Source organism: Chiloscyllium punctatum, chromosome 16, assembly GCF_047496795.1.
Source record: "Chiloscyllium punctatum isolate Juve2018m chromosome 16, sChiPun1.3, whole genome shotgun sequence".
Classification (NCBI taxonomy): Eukaryota; Metazoa; Chordata; class Chondrichthyes; order Orectolobiformes; family Hemiscylliidae; genus Chiloscyllium; species Chiloscyllium punctatum.
Window position 1 is genome coordinate 64,333,577 of NC_092754.1, and position 23,657 is coordinate 64,357,233.

Sequence of the window (23,657 nt, forward strand, 5' to 3'; positions counted from 1 at the left end):
GATCAGAACCCACATTGAGCTGGTGACCTCTGTGCTGCTTGACAGTTCTGTCAAAAATAGCTCCCACCAATTTGACTGTCCTGATAGGACTGATGGAGGGGTAATTTGTCAGATTGTAATTATTCGCCTTTTAGAAACTGGACATAGTTGAGTAATTTTCCACATTGCCAGGGAGATGTCAGAATTGGAGCTGGAATGAAACAGCTTCCCCAGGGACACGGCTTGTTGTGCAGTACAAGTCTTCAGTCCCATAACAGGAATGGTGTCATGGCCCATTACCTTTGTCGTATCTACTGTGTTAATCTGTTTCTTCATGTCACGTGCAGCGAATCGAATTGTTTGAAGACTGGCATGTCTGATTCTGTGGGCATCTTGATGAGGGTGAGGTGGATCATCGACTCAACATTCCTGTCTGAGGATGGTACAGAGACTATTTCCTTGTTTTTACATTGATGTGCAGAGCTGATCCATTGATAGGAAATGGATAATTGTGGTGTCCTCTCCATCAGTTGGCTGTTTAATCGTCAATCATAACTTTTGGCTGGATGCGGCAGAGCTTCGATCTGGGTCTGTTGACCTTGTGAGAATTTCTCCCTCTCGATCATACGATTTGGTTTAATTTGATTTGATAGGGTTTATTCTCGCATATATCTAAGTAGAGTAAAGCTCTTTGTTTATACACAGTTCTGGCAGATCATAGTGAGAGTTGGAGCTGCCTTTTTATTTAGAGACATGGAGTGGCTGAAGTTTAAAAGTCTACTTCAACTGTCTGTTTTTGAAGAGCCACAAAATAGCCAGAATTTAAATTAGATTACTTCAGCATAAGTGAAAAAAAGATCTTTGAGAAGAGAATTATTCCAAACAAAAGAAAGGATAACCTGATTCCCAAGATTCTGAAACATGCTAATATTGTGATAAAGAAGGTTCTTCTTTTTGAAAATGATGATTTGTAACAGAACACAGACGAAATAATGAAATTGTAGCACAAACCCTTTGAAGAATCATGACAAAAAGTAATTTATTCTGATATCATTAAGGAGGTGTTCAGCCACAAAACCAGCTACTCAAATTATGTTTAAGAAGCTAGCTGTGCCTTTGAAACTATTTGCAATCGCAATAAGTTCTAATTAAAGATTTGGTAAATAATCATGGAGACAGATTTGAACGGAATCATAAAACCTTAATGTGATGCCTGGCATGTCTTGTCTAATTAACTCAAAAACGGTTAACAGTGGAAATAATAATAATAATAATAATAATAATAATAATAATAATAATAATAATAATAATAATAATACGCGTTTTATAACAGAATCAACTTTAATGTAAAATGTGATAACGGAATTTGGTAAGAGATAGCCTGCTCAATAGAGAGTAGAATTCATGTAATCCTTCAAGATAAAAAATGCAGGGTATCACTAAAAAGAACACAGCCACTAACTTTGGACTACAACATAGAAAGATCCCAAGGCCTAGAGATAACAAAAATCGTGAAACATCCGAAACAAATAAGAACCTTGGGCTGTCCATGGGAGTGTCCATCATTGATCAGTTATTTTACAAGATTGATTCTGCAGAAGGGGTGTGGAGGGGACACTGACAAAGTTGTGTATAATCATTGCAACGCAGAACGTATAAAATACTGTCTTTTTGCTGTAAAATCGTAGTGTATCATTGATCTCTCGACTTTGCTGAGCTGAGGATTAAGGAAACGATTGTCTTCTCTGTCAAAGCCAGATTGGAGGAAGATCCTTTGGTACTCTCCCTGGCATTTACCGGTTTTTTCTTGAATTAAAGTCCACTCCGTGCCTGTGTCCAGTCTGCCTCCAGAGTCTTTGTCCCTAGCTAGGGAAGCACGATCCTACAGTAAGCAAGGACATACAGAAAAGAGCGGAAAGGCAAAATTTAGACTGAGGCATACAGGCTACAACACAAAGGGCATGCAATAGCCAAGATCAACCTGAGCAAGATCAGTATTATTTGAAGTTAGAGAGTTCATTCCTCAGTTTAATAATGGCTGGGAAGATGCTGTTCATGAGATGCAGATTTGTATGTTCAAGTTTCTGTATTGTCTGCCTGATGGAAGAGATGTTTGGAGATCCAGGGTGCAATGGATCATTGATAATGTTGTCAGCCCTTCCGCAGCAGCAGGTCGTGTAACTGGAGTCAATGGATGGGAGGTTGGCTTCCTTAATGGCATGGGCTGTGCACACAACCTTCTGTCATTTCTCTTACTGTCCTGGGCTGGGCTATTGCCACACCAGGCCATTATGCACCCGGACGGTGTGCTCTCAGTGGTGCATTTGTAGAAACTAGTGAGGGACTGGGAGACATGCCAAATGTCCTGAGCTGCCAGAGAAAGAAGAGGTTTCTGTGCCATCTCGACATTCCAAGGGACTTAATGCTCTCCACCCTTTCAACTTCAGTTCCATTGATGTAGATGGTGGGATCCCCTCCTCATTTCTTTCTGAAATCATTGATCAGTTGGTTAGTTCTGCCGACATTGAAAGAGAGGTTAGTCTCAGTTCAGCACAACACCAAGCTCTGTATTTCTGTTCTGTATGTTGACTTGCCATCATTACATATCTGTCCTAATTGATGGTGTCATCAGTGAACATGCAGATGGCGTTCGTTCTGAATTTGTCAATACAGTCGTGAGTGCACAGGGAGTATAGTAAGGGGCTGAGGACACATCCATTGGGACTTCAGTGTTGAATGTTATTGTGGAAGAGGCACAGTTACCTATCTTCTCTGATTGCGGACTGTGGGTCAGAAAGCTGAGGATCCAGTTGCAGAGGGTGGAGCTGAGTCTGAGGTCACGGAGTTTTGTGATCACTCTGAAGCGAATAATTGTGTTGAAATTGGAGCTATAATCAATTAGCAGGGATCTGACGTAGGTGTCCATATTGTCCAGATGTTCTAGGGATATGATACCCGCTATGGACCCATTCCACTGGTAGGAAAATTGGAGGGGGTCGAGGCAGTCTGGGAGACTGGAACTGTTGAGGGCCATGACCAGCCTTTCGAGGCACTTCATGCCCCCCTCAGTCTCCTGTGCTCTAAAGAAAAATGTCCCAGCTTATCCAACCTCTGCCGATGACTCAGACTCTGAAGTCCTGGCAACAACCTTGTACAGTTACGGTTTAATAACATCCTTCCTATGGCAAAGTGACCAAAACGGAACACAATGATCAACTTGGAACTATTTGGAACAGTAAGTTTTACTCTGCTGACAATTATTGTGCTGTTGTGACATTGTTTTATTATTTGTGCTATTCTGAAATCTTATTATGCATTAAATCCTCCAATGGAAATCCCTTTGGTTGATCGCTCTCCTGACTGCTTGAATTTGAATCAATCAATTTTGTTTGGACATATATTTTGAGGCCGCTGCATATCAGAGAACAGGAAAAGATGATGGATGTTTGTGCAGTGTGTATCCTTTACTGGACCAGCTTGTCTCTCCAGGCACCTAAAGCTTTTATTGTGAGACAGAGTACCTCAGAATTGTTACATCACAGAAGGAAGCTATTCAGGCCATTGGAGGTCCAGGAACATAGAACATTACAGCACAGTACAGGCCCTTCGGGTCTCAAAGTTGCACCGACCTGTGAAACCAATCTGAAGCCCACCTAACCTATACTATTACATTTTCTTCCTTATGTTTATTCAATGCTCATTTAAATCGCTTTAAAGTTGGTGAGTCTACTATTGTTGGGCGGGCAGCATATTCCACGCCCTGATTACGCTCTGAGTAAAGAAATTATTTCTGACATCTGTCTGAAATCTATCGCCCCTCAATTTAAAACTACATCCTCTCATGCTAGCAATCATCATCCGAGGAAAAAGGTTTTCACTTTCCAAAATATCTAATTCTCTGATCATCTTGCATGTTTCTCAACCTTTTTGTTTTTAATGAAAACTGCCTCAAGTCCCTCAGCCTTTCCTGTAAGATCTTCCCTGCATACCAGGCTACATTCGAGCAAATCTCCTCTTCAACATTTCCGAGGCATCCTCATCATTTCTATAATGTGGCGACCAGAAATGTACACAATGCTCAAAACATGGCTGCACCAGAGTTTGTACAGCTGCAGCATAACCTCATGAAGAAGGAAGCCTCCTTCTTCCTCTTGACAAGATATTCAACTTCTTAAGTAAACCACAGCACGTTCACTCCACCACTTCCTCCTTTCCTGCCAGGTAGAAACTTATCCAGGACACACAGTAGCTGTTCCTTGAATAAGGCTCCACATTTGAATTGTACCCATCCCCTGCAGTTTCCTTCCCCATCCTATGTATCCTAAAACCTTTCCTAATCGCCTCATAATTGCCTTTCCCTCAGCTGTAACACTTGCCCTGCGGTATACACCTTTCCCTTTCCATCGCTAAAGTAAACATAAGTGAATTGTGGTCACTATCACCGAGGTGTTCATCTACCTCGAAATCTAACACATGGTCTGGTTCATTAACCAGTACCAAATCCAATTTGGCATCGTCCCTTGTTGGCCTATCAACATGCTGTGTCAGGATACCATTTTGCACACATTGGACAAAAACTGACCCATATAAAGTAATTGAACTGTAGCGTTTCCAGTCAATATTTGGAAAGTTAAACTCTTCTGTTACTTTCGCTCCTATCCAGTATGATCTTCGCAATCCTTTCCTCTACATCTCTGGAACTTTTCAGAGGTCTATAGAGAACAGTAAATAGGTTATCTCTCCGTTTTTGTTTCCATCATCTTCCCACACTACATCAGTAAACGAGTCCTCATCAAACATCCTTTCTGCCACCGTAATATTGTCTTTGATTAACAATGCCATCCTCCCCCCTTTTAGTACCTTCCCTGTTCTTAATGAAACATTTAAACCCCGGAACCTACAACAATCGTTCCTGTCCCTGCTCTATCAATTTCTCCAAAATGGCCGCACATCAAGCTGTACAACTGCACAATTTGGAAACAGGGAATGATTGGAAGGGTGTTAAACGAGGTTCAGTTGGATAGATCAGAAGACAACATGAGGGGAGACAGACAGAACTAGTCAGAAAATGAAAGTTTTGTTTAGAAATTCTCATGGACTGCGAGGCTTTTGTCTGATGCCATAACCTGTGAGCACTGATACTGGCTGTGGTCCCAGATCATTTATCTTCAATAATATCACAGAGCTTAGTTGATGACAGTTAAAAAGAGACCTAAAAGCCCAAGGTTTTCTTTTTAACTGGGAGAAAGTTGATTAATTTAAATAGAACAGCAGCAAGAACTGAGAACCTCCCCTCGATATTGAAATACTGTGCCAGTGAATCTCAATGAGATGGTTCACTGTTGGAGGGGGAATTCAGCATCTCAGCTGTGGGTCAAATAATGATTGATAAAGTTTGCACACCACTTCCATGGTTTTGTAATACCTATTTCAATTTATGTAGCTCAATATCTTGAGTGTATTTTGAATATCTGATCTCTATGTACTTTCTATAGTTTAGAATGGACAGAAGGTCATTTTGTCCCTGTATTTTGTGTTCAATAAACAGATTTCAGTCATCATTCTTCACTTTAGAAGTATCCTTGAATCTGCTCTTCATATGAGTTATAAAGAGTAGCATTCCAATACTGATGACTGGGGAATATTGTTGTCCCTCCCTCCTGTCTGAACTGCCATGTCCCCCAATTCTCTCTGTTTTCTGTCTCCTCCACAGTGCCACAATCACACTGTTATTAAAGTCCAATAAATGACACTTCGACACAGTTAATTAATGTCGAATGCATCAATAGCACATCCTCATCGTCCCTCTCTGGTCCTGGAATTGCAAACTGAATTGCAAATGTCACGTACAATTCTCTGTTAACATATCCATGCTATTTGTCTGTTTTAAGCCCACGTTGTCTCAGGCACACATTCCCCTCAGATCATGCACTATAAAAATTGTCTCAATGCTTTATTGAAATTATGATGCTTAGCCAGTAGTTACAGAATGTATGTTTCAATTTATCAATGTATGTTTACATTCTGATAAATTTATGGCATTACTCCCATGTACAAGGCAGATTGAATGGTGACATACAATTGATCTACCAGCCTCAACATTTGCTCCATCAGTCACCCTCACATACCCCATCCAGAATGCAAAATAAAGTCATCATTGTTTTGAATTTTAATAAAACGGCATTGAATTAAAAGGCGTTGGTTGCAGCTATTTGTTCAGGGACTGTGATTGATGTCAGTCTCCGTGGATGTTAAATGCGTCACTGGAAGGTTGGCCCTTCTATCAATTAGGGACTCAGTTCAATGTGTTATCCCATAGTATGTGCGGGGGTATCACCGACAGCACGAACAGGGATCATCAGCTCGATAGACGTGGAGGAGAGATCAGCATCTGAGAACATTAGACTGGAATGTTCCAATAACGGATCAGAGTCTGAGAACATTAGACTGGAATATTACAGTAACAGACAGGAGTTTATCCTGGGGTCTTTACTATCTTTCTTACCCTTGGATATCATTAGCCTCACGGATCGAAGATGTCCTTTGGATTATTCAAGGTGGTTACTATCCCATCCTCACTATTAGTTGGTGTTCCTAGTAAGTCATTCCATCTGACAATTAAACCGAGTTGAATTGAATTGCTGTTCATATTTAAATTTTAGATTTTGGAAGTCATCAGTTTCAGATCCAGTCAAAAATGTTATTCCTTGCAAATTATAACTGGCAAATTACTATTCACAACTTACTCGACAATACCCGAGGAGAAAACAGATTCTTCTCAAACTCTATGATCTTTTTACTCCATTCAGGTTTACATTTCTACATATTCTCCCCACTCACCTATCCTGCTCAGGACCACTATCAGGATATTTCAGTCACCTTCTCAGCCTCAGTGCAACTGCTGAATAATCCATCGTTTGTGCAATTGTTAAGTCCAGATATAACCGTTTCAACTCCCTTCTAACTATGCTTCCATCACAAAATGTTTGCACTTGAGATGGTTAATTTGTTCTCTCCACAGAATCTGTCAGATGGGCAGACAGAACATGGTGGTCAAGTCATTGACTCATAATCGAGAGGCACAGACTAATAATCTTTTGGTGTCTCATGAAGGAAGTTGATGGAATGCAAATTAAATCATCACCACTTGTTTAAAACAGAATCCTATCTGTTTGCCTCATGTGCTTTAGAGAAGGTAATGGGTTATCCTTCCCTGGTCAGGTCTCTGTGTGACTGCAAACCCACAGCAATGGAGTTTACTCTTTACTGTCCTGTGGAACAGCTGAAACAGCCACGCTGCTCAAGTTTGGCTTAACATGCTGGCCTGCCCATGGCTGCACACATCCCGTGAGGGAAGAACAAAAGGAAAGCTAGCTCCCTTCCTCTGTCTGATTTCTATGTTCCGGCAAGTCATTTCCATTCAGGTAGGTGACCATTCCCTGTTTCAAGTGAATTCTTTCTGATTGAGTCTCCCTCCGAGAGTGATATTCATCTCCATCGGCACCTCTGGTGATGACTGATGCAAAGATATAAGAAACTTCAAAATTCCACATCATTCGCAGTGGAGAGAGAAGGAATGGCTTTTTATACCACAGGAAAGAAGCTGAGATAGCTAAGTGAGGAAACAGAACTATTGTGATCAACCCTGAGAGTGTTGTTGAGATAGTATTTGGGGTATTGTGCACAGATTTTCTCTCCTTTATAAGGAATAATCCTCTTGGCAGAAATAGTGCAAAGGGGTTTTACCAGACTCATTGGTGGGATATTTGTACCATCGGGAGTGCATGAGGATTAATCTGTAGCGCTTGGAGAGAATAAGAGGTGATTGCATTGAATCTTAAGCGGATGGACAGTCACTCATTATATTCCAAACAGACAGTGATACAGTGATAAATTCCATGGCTTTTTTGTTACTTGGTTTACATGATTCTCGATGACTTAAAAGCCTCTGAGAATGTTTCTCTCACTCCACACAACTCCCCATTTCGATTGAGGGAGAGAGAGTGAGCCAGTTTTGACTAAACTTTTCCAACATTAATACAGTGCATTTGGTGTGTGATCATGAATAGAATCTCACGTGATCCACCACCCCGACAGGAGTCACTATACCTTCATTCTAAAACATTTAACTATCCTCACCAGCCTCTTACCCCCACGGAGAACATGGGTCTGTCTTCTTGGAGATAGAAGATGCCTCCATGAGGCTTGGCACAAAACATTTGGCTTCCTTCCTCACTGCCAGCAAAACACTTTAAAGTATAATTTGTTCCACAGGCAATGGAGCCACGAGGAACATTGTGAGCAGTCTATGAGTGCAGTCTGTGCTCCATTCGTTTTTCTGGTTGGAGCATCAATGACACCGTCCTGTTCCTGTATAAGTGTCTCGAGGGGTGTGAGTGGTTTCCGCCTGGTTCCATAGCACAGGTTTAGGGGTCTGCCTATTCCTATTTAACAGCTCAAAGTGGTCACCAGACTCCTCCTCTTCTTATGGAACATGCTGGAGGATTGAATGGGCTGTCCCTCTTCATGTTCAGTCGTCTCGATGGACTGAATGGCCTCCACATTTCCGTGTGTAACCAGCTTGAGGTGCTGAATAAGCTCCACTTTTAACTATGGAAATGTGCAGTGTCTGGCCCTGCTGTTACATGAATTTCACCGACACTTTAACAGCTCAAACCTGAATGTTCTTTGGGTCTTACTGCACATGGACACAGACCTGGTTCAGGAGCTGAGGTGGGACAAAATATTCGGAATATTGTGTGATCCTCAGTGATCTTGTGATGGATGCGGGGCGCCGGAAGTTGGGGTACGTAGACATTAACGAAGGAGCTGAAGATGTTTCTGCTGAGAAGTTAATCTGAGGAGATGTCTCGGTACTGAGAGGATTGTCGGCCACCGACTACAAACATCTTTCTTTGTGGTCTGAAAGACCCCAACCAGTGGGGAGGTTACACCGGATTCCTATTAAGCTCAAATATTTAGGTGGTCCCGATGACATCCTCAGGTCAAACACTGCCTTGATATCAAGGCCATTCAATCTTCCCTGAGCCCCTGTGTTCACCTCTTGTTCATATCAATAGGTGACGGTGCATGTGTGAAGAGTTTTTTTCTCTCACAGAGGTTAATCAATGTCAGGAATTATCTGGACGATGCAGTTAGGGGAGCTACATCACTGAAAGTATTTAAAGAGGTGGTACATAGATTTTTGACCTGTCAGAGAGCTAGGGGGTGGGGGTAAAGAACTGGGCATTTAAAAGTAGGTAATGATAACAGTAGATTAGCCATGATCAGATACAATAGCTTGACCGTCCGAATTACCTATTCCTGTTCATTATGCTCTAATTTTCTGTAATTTCAAAGTAAATGGCTGTAATTTTCCTGGATGTTCTGTTATTGAATGTTGTGATCAGAGAGAGCAAAGTATTTTGAGTCATCTCTGAGTGAGGTATGGAGTGTTTTCATAATGAATCCTGGTCGAGACCAAGACCAACAAATGAAGCACAAGTTGCAGGGAGGGGGCACTCTGTAAAGAGACCAGAGGCATCTTTCGAACCCAGCCTCGATTTCCAAATAACATTTTCCAAAACATACCAATCTGTGTGTGACAGTTGAGGGATTAAATGAGCTCCTGTGTTACTGTGGAACGGGTATTTGGAGCAAGTGGCCACCATCTGCACCTTGCAGAAGCTGTGAGAGTCTGAAGGCATCTTATTAACACAGGACAGTGGAGCAAGAGTGGGTCATCAGACACTATGTCACTGCTCTACCAATCGCTATGGTCTGATTAAGGTCTCAGCAGCACTTTTCTGTCAGTTCACCATTTTCCTACATTCATTTGACTTTCAAATATCTAATATAGACAATTTTGAACAAATGGAGATATCCAGGCATCACAATCTTCTGTGGAAGGGAATTCATACCTTAACAGCCCTTTGAGAATCTCTTGTTCGTGTTATAGCCAATGTTGGAGGGTCACTCATGTCTTTTCCCACTCCTCTATTGGTGAAAGCAACGTTTAAATGTAACCAGTTGAGTGCTGTATCCAATGATATAGGTATCAGGCTGGGTAATTTTCTAGAAAAATCTGAGTCACAGATAGTTGAACTCTGAACAAATGGTAAAATGATACTGTCCCAAACGTTTTTTTGACATTGAACTTATTCTGCTCACACAAATGTTTGGGAATGTGGATTTCTTCCCCGAACAGTTGGATTTGGCTGATTTCCCTTTGCTTCGAGCTGTGCAGAGATTCCTATGAATCCTCATCAGGAGTCCTCCAAAGAGTGGTAAAGATGACTCAGGATTTTTCTGCTCTCACACCTTGTTTTCGGGCAGAACAAAATCAGAGAGAGAGAGACCAATTGGCTGCTGCCTCTGAGGCAGGTAATATTTTTCTCCCTCTCTGTATGGAAAAATACAAGAATGTCAACTGTACACCAAACTGGACCATGTGCACTTTCCATGTACGTTCTCTGGAATGGATGATAATAGACTTTATGCTGTATGCAGCATCATTGCTGTTGTTGTGGACGGTGCCTTTCATTAGCAAAAGAAAAAATGTGCCCGCTTTATACTTTGATCACATTTTTATATGCATCTGCGTAATTTTTGAAAATGGGCTGATGGCTTCATAATATTTGTGTTAATACCAATGCATCTCATTCAATAAATTATTATCTAGCTTTAGTCTTCTAAACAAGAGAAAATATATATCCAGCTGAAAGACTTCTCTGAAAATCGTGATTCAATAAGATTTCTCATCTAAGATCTGAACAAATAATCCCCGATAACAAAAGGCCTTCATTTCAGAAATGAATAAGGGAAGCATCTTCGAACATCTTTGAAAGGAATTGTATCCGTTATTTTTTAGTTTAGAGGATCAGAACTGCATCCAGTGTATCTGATGTGGTCTCAGCAATGCCCTGTACAGATTCAGTGAGATATTCCTAATTAAACCCAATGCCCGTTTCCACAAACAACATCATTCCACTACCTTCCAAATCTCTTGGTGCATCTGCAAATAGACTTCATATTAGATTAGATTAGATTAGATTACTTACAGTATGGAAACAGGCCCTTCGGCCCAACAAGTCCACACCGCCCCGCCGAAGCGCAACCCACCCATACCCCTATATCTCCCCCTTACCTGATTCATGTACCAAGAATATGAAAAACATCTGCATCACAGAGTTCTGCATCTCTCTCCATTTAAATTGTTTCCGACTGCAATAGACAACTCACGTTATATTATTTTTGCTGAAGGTTTGCTCACTACCCTTCCCTGTCTACATCATAATGCAGATTCACTACCTAAATTTGAAGATATATTGAATGATAATTTTGGTGTACAAGGTAATTCAGTTTAATCCATTCAGTACCTTCATCCAAATATTTGAAATAAACTCTTGATCATTGATGACTACACAGAGATCACTGAGGCAAAACTAGTTTCTGTTTTGTTAACTTAAATCATATATCTCAACTGTATACTCCCTGTTAGTGACAGAATCCCTTTTCCTGTGCAGCAGTTCGGGCGGGTTGAATGGCCTCCTCCTGGGCTGTGTAATATACACAACGAGCTGAATTACTTCATTCTATATTCCTGTGTAATTCATTAGTGGGGCAGAATGGTCTCCTCCCATCTCATTATAACTATCCAGTCTGGCTGAATGGGATGTTCCTCTACCCTGTAATCGCATTAAGGGGTGGATTGAGGGAACAACATATCGGGTAGGGACAGCAGTATTTCTCTGTAACAGACTCGAGGGAGGAATGAAAGAACAACACATGGTGGAGGGGCAGCAGTATATTTCTGTAAGTGTATTGAGGGGTGGATTTAGAGCACAACACATGGGGTAGGGACAGCAGTATATCTCTGTAACAGCCCCCGGGGGCGATGGATTGAGGGCACAACACATGGGGTAGGTACAGCAGTATATCTCTGTTATAACCTCGAGAGGTGGACTGAGGACACTACACATCGGGTAGGGACAGCAGTGTACTTCTGTAATACCTTCGAGGGTTGGATTGAGGGCACAACACATGGGGTAGGGACAGCAGAATACCTCTGTAACAACGTCGAGGGGTGGATTGAGAGAACAACACAAGGGATAGGGACAGCAGTAAATCTCTGTAACGGCCGGGAGCGTGGATTGACGGAACAACACATGGGATAGGAGCAGCAGTTGGCCAATTGGCGGCACCATTCAGAACGCTCATGGCTGATCCGAGTGTGTCTGACCAACCGTCTCCTGTCTGTTCCCAATAAACATTAGCTTTCCTGTCCGACAAAGATCAGTCAAGGTCAACCTAGAATACCTTCATTAACCCAGTCTTCACTGCTCCCTGAGGATGAGGACACCACAGACAGCATAACATTAAAGGGAAAGGGGCATCCTTCTTTCATTGTGCGACCCATGTTTTAAAGACTGTGTTAACCTCACATCAAATCACTGCCCCTTTTCGGATATAGTGGTACAATAACTAGGAATCGGCATAACCATTGTGCCCTCCAATCTTTTCCCACAATACCACTGACTCTTTCCAATCAAGTATGCTGCTGCTGCTGTCGCAGGAAGAGAATACCTCATAACATCACAGAGCATTCAAAAAGGAACAGAATTAGACTATTTACCATATTGAGTCGGATATGCTATTCAGTCATTTCTAACATGTTCCGCAACATCATTCTCCTACTTTCTCCCTAGAATCCTTGATCTCCTTATAAAACAATAACGTATTTATTTGTGACTTAATGGCACTCATGTCTGTGTCTTAATGTGTATTTATGTGTGTGTGTCGATGTGCTTGTTATCTGTGTATTTGTGTGACTATGTCTGTCTGTCTTTGTATCAGCCTGTGTGTTTCTATCTGTGTTTTGTCTATTTGTGTGTGACTGTATATGCCTTTGTGTGCTTCTATGTGTGTGCATGCTTATCTCCTTGCATGCATTGTGTATGTTAGTATATTGGGGTTTTTACCAATACTTCTGTGTATTTCACTGCCCACATCTCTGTGCAATGGGTTATCTGTTCTTCTGCAAGTGAGGGAGATGAGGTTGGAATTGACAGTAGGTTTGAATTGAGAATTGTTCTTTACTGAACACTGCTCCTTATTCGGTTGGTTGGACGGGGATGTTTCAGAATCTCCACACAAGGCCTCCTGGTCCTCTCCGGCTCTCTCCAGGATACTCCCCTCATGTCGGAGTAGAGGAATGAGGGAACAATTATCCGGCACTCCACCACTCGGCTTGGCGCTTTCTGTCCTATTCCAGGCTGTTTATCCTGGAATGGGTGAAAGGAAGGGAATGAGTGAGGGTGGTAGTGGGTGGCCCTGCTGTTATTGCTGGGGTAGGTGAGGTGTGACATGTTGAGATGCCGGAGGGAATCTGTCCACAGTGTTGTATCCATGCAGTGTTATTAATGTGCGGGGCTATTCCATCAGGGACAGAAAATGTGGGGGAGGGAAGGTGCTGAATTTAACAGTGAGTGTGGTCGTGCTTGAGCCTTATTTGGAGATAGAGTGTGAGCGTTGGTCGGGGATAGGTGCTATAAGAGATATACAGTGAGTGTGAGGGAGCAGTGAAAATATACGGTGACACTTATCCTGATAGAGTGGGGTGGATATTGATGCTTGTCCTGTACTGCTGGACATTTCTTCAAATCATCTCAGCATCGAGGTGAGTTTCCCCGAATGTCTTATACAGGTCTATCACTAATAACAGCACAGGCTCTGTCCCTCAGATTCCACAGAATCAGTTTGTTTGGGTCTTACAAATAGCAAAGAGAAGCAAACTTGCGTTATATATATGAACAAAAACTGTTACACAAATATTTTGCATCATATGTTATGGAAATTAGCTATGCAACTATATGCAAACGGAGGCCATGACATACTCATATTATCGCTGGGCTCTTAACCCAGAGACCCAGGTATTGCTCTGGGGACATGGATTCAAATCCTGACATGGTAGATTGTGGAATTTGAATTCATTAAGTATCTGAAATCGAGGGTTATGATGATCAGGAATCCATTCCTGATTGTTGGAAAAACTCATCTGGTTCACTAATGTCCTTTAGGGAAGGAAACGGCTGTTCTAACCTGGTCTGGCCTGCATGTCACTCCAGATCCAAGGCAACGCTGTTGACTCTTAACTGCGCTCTGGCATGGCCAGTAAATGCTGGTTATCCAGCTAAGCCCTCATCCTGTGAATGAGTAACAAATACTCGTGGGTTCTGCAATAATAATGGATGGTGTCAAGTTGCATCGAAACTGAGTTAACTAAGTGACTGCTAATGTTGTGAAAAATAAATTCCTTTATTGTATATCAGGTAGGTTGAAGAGCATGTTGTGAACCAAACTAGAGAGCAGATTATTTCGGATTTGGTGTTGTGTGGTCGGAAGGACTAATTACTAACCTTGCTCGGAAGCAGCTTGAGAGGAATAATGACATTAATATGTTATATTTTACACGGCGTCTGCATACAATATGGAATGTTTGAACATTCTGGTCAAACATTATGGAAGCCCAGACACTAGCGGGTCAAGTGAATTGGGGATGTACAATGTAACATTCAGTGGTTGTTAGACTCATAGAGTCTTACAGTATGGAGACAGGCCATTCGGCCCAAACAGGTCCATTCTGAAGAAAATGTCCATTCACACTAACCCGATTTCCCAGCCATTTCCCCGTATCCTTCCAATCCTTTCCTATCCATGTATTTGTCCAAATGTATTTTGAATTTTGTGAATGTATCCGCCTCAACCATTTCTGCTGGCAGCTCATTCCATATGCATACCACCCTGTGTGTAAAAGAAATTGCCCCTCAGGTTCCCTTTTACTCTTTCCCCTCTGACCTTAAATTAATGCCTTCTACTCCGTGGTTGCCCAACCCTGTGAAAATAAAAACGACTGAGTGCATGCCTCCCATGAGCTTATACACTACTGTCAGATCCCTCTCAATCTCATACGTTTTAAAGTAAAAACTCCTAGCTTGTCCAACCTCTCCCTATAAGTCAGACCATTGAGTCTTGGCAACATCCTTGAAATTTTTTTCTGTACTCTTTCCAGTTTCATAACATCCTGCCCAGAGCAAAGTGAACAGAACTGAACATGACGCTACAAGTATGGCCTCGCCAACATCTTGTATAACTGCAACATAACTTTCTCATTTCGATACTCGGTGCTCTGATTGATGAAGGCCAGTGAGCCAAATGCCTTTTTTCACTGCCTCGTCTACCTGGGACTCCACGTAATGAGAACCGTGCACCTGAATTCCAAGGTCACTCTGTTCCACTCCACTCCTTAAGGCCCTGCCATTCACCACGAAACCCCTAGCTTGATTTGACTTTCAAAAATGCAAGAACTTACACTTATCTGTATTACACTACATTTGCCATTTCTCGGCCCATTTCCCCACCTGATCAAGGTACTGCTGTAATTTCTGAAATTTCTGATAATCTTCCTCACTGTCCACAATCCCGCCTATTTTAGTGTCTCCTTGAAACTTACAAATCATGCCTGTACATTCTCATGTAAATCACAGATATGTGTAATACATGAATATATATATAAAATCTTCTTCCTATCATCAAGCCAATTTTGGATCTGATTTGCCAGCTCCCACTCAATTCCATGTGATCTAACCTTCCAGAGCAGCATACCGTGTGGAACCTTATTGAAGGCCTTTCTGAAATCCATAGATTATATATGCAACCACGCCCTTGTCAAAATTACTGGTCACTTCATCAAAGCACTCTAACAAATTTGTGAGGCCTGTCTTCCCAAATGCATGTATATCTTCTCTCTCAGAATCTTCTCAAGTAACCTAGCTGCTACAGATTTTAGGTTTACTGGTCTGTCGTTCCCCAATTTTGCTTTGCAGCCCTTCTTGAATAAGGGCACAGCATTCACTACCCTCCAGTCCTCCAGGACCTCATCCGTTGGCTACCGATGATGCGAAAGTATCAACCAGGGCCTCTGCTATTTCTTTTCTGTCCTCCTGCAGTGTTCCTGAATATATCTAGTCAGGACCAGGAAATTTATAGAACTACTACAAATTCTAAAAAATATGTCGATTTATTTCAGGTAAAAAACACCAAAGAGTGAGAAAGTGAGTTAACAATGATTAGCATAACAAATTAAAGATTATATTAATCACAGGAAGTGATTTCAGAAGAATTCTAGACATTGTGGAATCCTGAGAATTCTCAGAAATTTACAATCAAGAAAAGGAGGGCCATGAAACTGGTACGAAATCAAAAAGTGAACATGCATACAAATAAACAGGTACACAAAGACTGCATATATCTATTTCAAAGGAGGAAAAAAGCATAGTCAAATGCGGAAATCTGCAATCTGGAGAGATGGGTTTATTGTGGATAACAGGGAAATGGCCAAGCAAATGACCAGTTACTTTGCTTCTGTCTTCATGGAGGAAGATCCAGAAAATCACTCTGAAATACGAAGTGATCATATAGGTATTGTGGAACGAAAGACATAAAGTCAATTAATATCAGTAACAAGGCAGTATTGAATATGCAGCTGGATTGAGCATTGCTAAGCTTGAAAAACCAGATGTACTTCATACCAAAGTCTTCAGAAATAAATCACTTATAGAAGTATTACTTGCACTATCGATGACTGTGTTCTATTTTCCAGTGCATTCTGCAGAGTGGGGAAGCCATTGTAGATTAATGGACATGAGTAAACGTGAAAGTGAGGACTGCAGATGCTGGAGATCAGAGCTGAAAATGTGTTGCTGGAAATGCGCAGCAGGTTAGCCAGCATCCAAGGAGAAGGAGAATCGACTTTTCGGGCATGAGCCCTTCTTCAGGAATGAGGAAAGGGTGCCAAGCAGGCTAAGATAAAAGGTAGGGAGGAGGGACTTGGGGGAGGGGCGTTGGAAATGCGATAGGTGGAAGGTGGTTAGATGACCTGGGGCGGGGGGGTGTAGTGAGAGAGGGACTCACTGAAATCCTTGCAAAGGGAGGAAGAGAGCTTCTTCAAGGAAGGCATCCTTGTAAGAGGATTCGCAGTAGCTTAAAAATCAACTAGGAGAAAGTGAGGATTACAGATGCTGGAGATCTGTAATCTGTAAAGGATGAAGAGATAGTGTGGAGAACTGCAGATCAATTAATTTGACATTTGTTGGAAACTATTGAAATCTATTATATAGGGTGTGATATTTGTTATTTAGAAATTAACGGCAACATTGGAGAGAATCAGTATGCTTTTCTGAGAGGGAAATCCTACTTGACAAGCTTTGGAATTGTTTGTAATTGATGCTTACAGCATAGGAAATGGGGAACCAATAGAATTGGCATATTTTAGATTATTAGAAGGATTTCTACAAGAACTTACACAATGAGTTCATAAATGCAATGAATGTGAAGGGTATTTGGAGGATAATATGCAAGTGGTAATTTAAAGATTGGATTGCCTTCCTTTAAGGGAGTCAGAATATAGATTAAAGACATGTTGAAGCAGTTTAACAGCGTGTTGGTGAGTACTGTACCTGGAATTCTTAGTACAGTTTTGGTGATCAAATCTGAGAAAGAATATACTGATCACAACGAAGTCCAATGGACATTCTCCAGATTAATCCCACAATTGGCGAGACTGCTTGATGAGGAAAGTCGGCCTATGTTCTCTAAAAATTCAAAGAATGAGAAGTGAGTCACTGTGAAATTTCTAAAATTCACAAAAAATGCGACCAGTTAGAAATTAACAGGATGTTTCTATGGTTGCCTAATCCACATTCAAGGCCAATGATGCCACAATAAAGGACGAACATTTTAGATTGCTATAAGGAGGAAATTCTGCACGCGAAGGGGACTAACTAACACCGGGGCATGGAAACCTGCTGGCAGAGCAAGATTAGGGAGAATTCCCAGATATTCTACAAGTGTCTCCAGCCGAACAGAATAACCAGGGAATAAGTAGGACTCATCAATGACTTCCCAAGTCGCATCCAAATGAACTTTAATTGTAGGAGACAGAAGGTGGTGGTAAACGGCTGCTTGTGTGACTGGGGGCCAGTGTCCAATGGTATACCACAGGGATCAGTGCTGTGTCCCTTATTATATGTGATTCGGAGGTGCTGGTGTTGGACTGGGTGGACAATGTTATAAATCGCATAACACCACATTATAGTCCAACCGGTTTATTTGGCGCCACTAGCTTTTGAATTGCTGCTTCTTCATCAAAGCGCACAATCACCTGATGAAGAAGCAACGCTTCGAAAGCTACTGCATCCGAATAAACCTGTTGAACTGTAACCTGATGTTGTGTGATTTTCCACTTTAATATCTGTGGTATTCATAAATGATGTAGCGGTGAACATAGACAAGGGGTGGGGAGTGTGATAAGTAAGTTTGTGTTTGATACGCAGATTGGCCGGTTGGTTGGCAGTGAGGAGGAAAGCCTAAAGTTATGGGACACTACAGATGGAATGGTCAGCTGGGAAGATCAATGGCAGATGGAATGTAACCTTGATAAATAAGAGGTGATATACTTTGCAAGAAGGAACCAGACAGGGGAGGACTCAATGAATGGCAGCATACTAGAAAGCTCATAGGGTGCTTCTCCTCACATCCCTGAATGTGATGGACAGGTTAATACACAATTTGGGAAAGCATAGGGGACTGTAAACATAAACTTGATTCATTGAGGCACAGATTATAAGAGCTATACGGAACTTTGCTGAGGCCAAGATTGAATACTGTGTGTAGTTCTGGGAACCACATTACAGGAAGGATGTGACTGCACTGGAGGGGGTTCACAGGAGATTTACCAGGATGTTCCCTGGGATGGAACATATCAGCTACGGAGAGGGGCTGGATAAGCTTAGGTGTTTGGTTTGGAGCAGAGAAGGCTGAGGGGACCATGATTCAGAAGGATAGGATTACGAGGAGCATGGACAGGTTGGATGGACAGCATCTGTTCCTTTTAGTCAAAGGGCAATACATTTAAAGTGAAGGGTCTGCAGTTTAGTGAGTATTTGAGGATTGCTTTTCACCCAGAGGTAGTTGGGGTCTGAAATGTACGACTTGAGAGGGGAGTTGTCATTGTAACCTCAAAACCATGAGAAAATACACGGCAGCGCACTTGAAATGACTTAAGATTCACGGCTACGGTTATTGTGTCAGAAAGTGGGTCTCATGTAGACCGTGCTGTATTTCTGATAGTACAGAGTCTTTGCTTCAGTGATTGTATGGCTGTGGAAGGCCAATCACTGAGTACCTTAAAATAGGAATTGATAGGTTTCTGAAGAATATCTTAATAAAAATTTATTAGACAGAACCTGTAATATTTTCTGAAAATATGTCAATGGCAAAATTAAGAGAAAAAATGTGCAGCTTTCCTACAGTTTGATACCAGATAATTGAGGACCGGGAAATGGCAGGATTATGGAGCAAATGCTTCAGTTATGCCTTCACAGAGGAAAACAAACAAAAAAGAAAACTTCCTAGCAATACTAGGGAACTTTAGTCTGGTGAGAAAAGGGGAATGGAATGAAATTGTCAACTAAACAGTATAGAGAAAGTATCAGACTGAAACTAATGGGCATAGACAAAGTGAACAGAGATTTATGAAATGGGAATCATATTTGAGAAAGTGGCTTTTATCAAAATTATGTAGAAGCTATCATTGCAATACGAGTGGAATCTCAGAAAGATTTTTGATAAAACCCAAGCCTATTGTGCAAATTCGAATCCTGTGGGACTGGGGCTAATACATGGAAATGGTTCTCGAAGGACAGAGCTGGCAGGAAACACTGAGTAGGAAGAAAACAACGTTTGTTTTAAAATGGTAGTATAGGAGTATACAGCGAGGATCGTGGCTGAGGCGCCAGCTATTGCCAATACCCATCATATATGTGGTTGAGTGTCTCAAATGCAATATTCCCAAGTTTGCTGACAGCACTAAACAATGTCAGCTTGTGAGTGAGTGAGGAGGATGTAGAAAAGCTCCAAGGTGACTGCGACAAGTGAAATGACTGGGCAAATACATGGCGGATGGAGAGCAATGAGAGAGTTGAGATGCTGTGTACTTTGATGAGAACATTAGAATGGCAGCCTATCAGTTGTAAAGGGAGTGGTTGAAAAATGTTGCTGTATAAAGCACCTTAAGATGCATTTTGGTTTATTTCTGTGCAGCCCTCCGAGTCCCTGTAGGGAAGTGAGATCTGAATCCAGCAGTCAATACTGGGAATGGCATTGGTACGTTGACCAATGTATACAGACGCTGCAAGTGGGGAGCTGTAACATTGAAAGGAATCTGGATCTCACTGTACACCAGTCACTGAAAGCAATATTGCAGGAGCAGTAAAGAGGTAGGAAGATAAATGCTGTATTCACCTGCATTTCAGGGGGATTTGAGTACAGGAGTAAGAGTATCTTACTGAAACTGTACAGGGCCTTGGTGAGACACCACCTTGAACATTGTGCAGCATTGTGTGCAGTTTTGGTCTCTGTTCCTAACAGAGGACAAACCTGACATTGAGGGAGAGCAGCAAAGGATGACCAGACTGATCTCTGGGATGACAGACTTGTTGTGCGATCTGAGTTTGGGGAAACTGGACTTGTGTTCCATGCAGTTTAGGAAAATGAGTGGAGGTCTCAGTGAAATATATAACACTCTGATTGGGCGAGACAGATTGGAAGCAGGGATGGTAATTCCCCTGGCTCGGATGTCTAAAGCAAGGGGCCACAGTATCAGGTTAGACAGGCCGCTTTGCATTGAGGTGAGAATAAATGATTTCTGGAAATTAAAGGAATAGGGATAAAGCAGAAGTAAGGTATGAAGATAGAAGATCAGCTATCAGCCCAGGTTGTTCTCCAATAACACGGTAGCTGTGTTTCTGTGCAACACTGTGTTGTCGAAAATCGTGCATTATTAATAATGGGGTCTATGGAAAAAAGAGGGTAAGGGGCGAACCCCCCAAAATATCAGTAAAAACCAGAAATTAAATTTGATCTAACACAGACACTAGTTCAGCCTAAATAAATCTTTAAATCACATGTTGTAATGGAACAGTGCCGTAAATGTAACACTTTTACACTACAGTCACTTACTGGAACACTGTACCTCTCATCAGAAAGCACGTGGGGGCTGAAAAACCACGTGATGCCGATGGGGAATTCCGGGTCTCCTCAAGATTCTCTCCACAGTTTGAAATAAATTTCTTTCTAAATGTAGTCTACAATTTCCAGTTTCAGCCTCAGTTTCAAGGCTTCCCGAGCGCATTGCATTCCTGTTTTAGCTGACCACATTGTTTGTACATTTTGCAGAGAGAGGATCCTGAGGCAGGGTTTTGCTGTTCAGCTGGTTCCCGGCAAGGAATCGCGTCACAGTGAACGGGGATTCACTTTATAGAAAAAGATTCACGAATCACATTGCAGCCAAATTGTATTTAATCAACACGTATTATCAGAGAACTGTCTATATATTGAATGGAGGAGCAAAACTGATGGACTGAAGGCACTACAGCAGTTCTCATTTTATATTTCAGAATGTTTCAACATATTAAGGGATATGATTACTGTATGGGGAAAACTGCACTGAGGATATGTGTGGTCATTCACTAGCACAGGGAAAGCTCAATGTGTTGTATGACCGACTCCTGTCACAATATTTCTGTGCAGTGTGTGGGAAAGCTCTGCAAATATTGTCACAAGCTCTCAACTGTTAGGAAAGAGGTCTCTGCAGGGTCGACAGGATTGTGTTTCCCATTCCCTTTTCTACTAACGGGGTTGGGGCCTGGTCTTTGGTATGGGTTTATCATTTAAGACCACAGTGCAGTTTGATATACTTGAGTGTCTTGCTCGGCCGATTCAGAGATCATTGAAGAGTTTATCACATGTCTCTGTGTCTGGAGGCACTTTTAGGTCAGACCAGGAAAGCACGGGAGATTCACTTGCTGAAAGCACATTGCGGAAGGAAATCGATGTTTACAATTAATATTGAACACAAGATCACTACTACTGACACCAGATTTTAGATCTTGATAATTTATTAATTGTTTTTAATTTGCACCAGCTGCCAGAGCATTAGCCTCGTCTGGGTTAGTAATCCAGTGACATTTCCACTACAGCACCATCTCAACATGGGGACCTATCGGAAACCACACTGAGCAGATTATTTCTGTGCTGCTTGACAGCTCTGTCAAATTAGAACACCCACCAATTTAACTGCCGTGATGGGACTGAAGGATAGTAAAGAGTCAGATTGCAGCAATCCTCCTCTTAGCGGATTGGATATAGTTGAGTAATTTTCAACATTGACAGGGAGATGTCGGAGTTGGAGCTGGAATGCAACAGCTTCCCGAGGGGCATGGCTTGTTGTACAGCACAAGTCTTCAGTCCTATTGCAGGAATGGTGTCAGGGCCCACTGCATTAGTCGTATCTACAGTGTACAGCTGTTTTTTTCATGTCACGTGCAGTTAATTGAATTGGTTGAAGACTGCCATCTGTGATTCTGTGGGCATCATGGTGAGGGTGAGGTGAATAATCGACTCAATACTTCTGGTAAAGGATGGTGCAGATACCGCATCTTTTACACTGACGTACAAGGCTGTTCCATTATTTAGGGTGCGGATATTTGTGGAGTCCTCTCTTCCAGTAAGTTGTTTAATGGTCCATCGACTTCTATGCATGGATTTGACAGGACGACAGAGCTTAGATCTGATTTGTTAGTCTTGGGATCATCTCTCTCCTTGTATCAGATGTTAGTCCTGCTGTTTGTAGTGTAACCAGTCAAGTGCGGTAGCTTTAATTTGGTTGTAATCAGGTTTAGGTGCACGTGATTCCGACCCGACCATGTTCACCCACACTCGTCACTGACCCATGGATCGGCTTGATTGAAATGGTGGATGGATGGACTATCCTGGGGAAAAATTACGGATGGTCATTGAAATCTGCCGCATCAGATGATAACCCAGTTTTAGCTGCAATATCTACTATTCAATTCTACTGACTGCCCCTCAGTTCACACCGAGACCTATTCACCCGTCAGCCCTGTATTCAATGACCTACTCTGGTTACTGATGCGGAAATACTTCATTTTTCATATTCTCATTCTGCTGGAAGTCTTTACTTGGTGTCACACCTCCAAATTTTTACATAAACAATATCCATTTAAGGTACTAATCTGAATCTTTCCCTTTCAGTAATGCCATCTTCTGTATTTGAAGTGAATGTGTTTCCTTCTGTTTTTCTCCCTGACCATAATTCAGAGCTCTGCAGTGTCAGTGATGCCAGCCTTATGTAGTTTCAGAGTCAAGGAACTTGTCATCATGTGTTACTGTTCAGTTCCCAGTGTACGGCACTCCATGTTGGACAGGATGTTTGGGCATCTTTGACAATATGTCGTTGGAAATTGTTCATAAAGAGAAATTGCTGAAGAAATTTCTAAAAATGTTGCAGAATTTTCTGGAGTGAATGCAGAGTTAAACTTTCAGGTCCAGTGAACTTTCTATATAGTTTTTTTTTATTTTTATTTCCAGTATCCATAATTATTTATTTAATTGAAAAATTGTTCTGTGCCTGTATATTTCTGGAGAAACTCAGCAGGTCTGTCAACATCTGCAGAGAAAGAGAAACAGAGTTAGCGTTTCCAGTCCAGTGTGACAATTCTTTAAAACTGAATACAATTGCAAAATGGAGTTTTAATCTC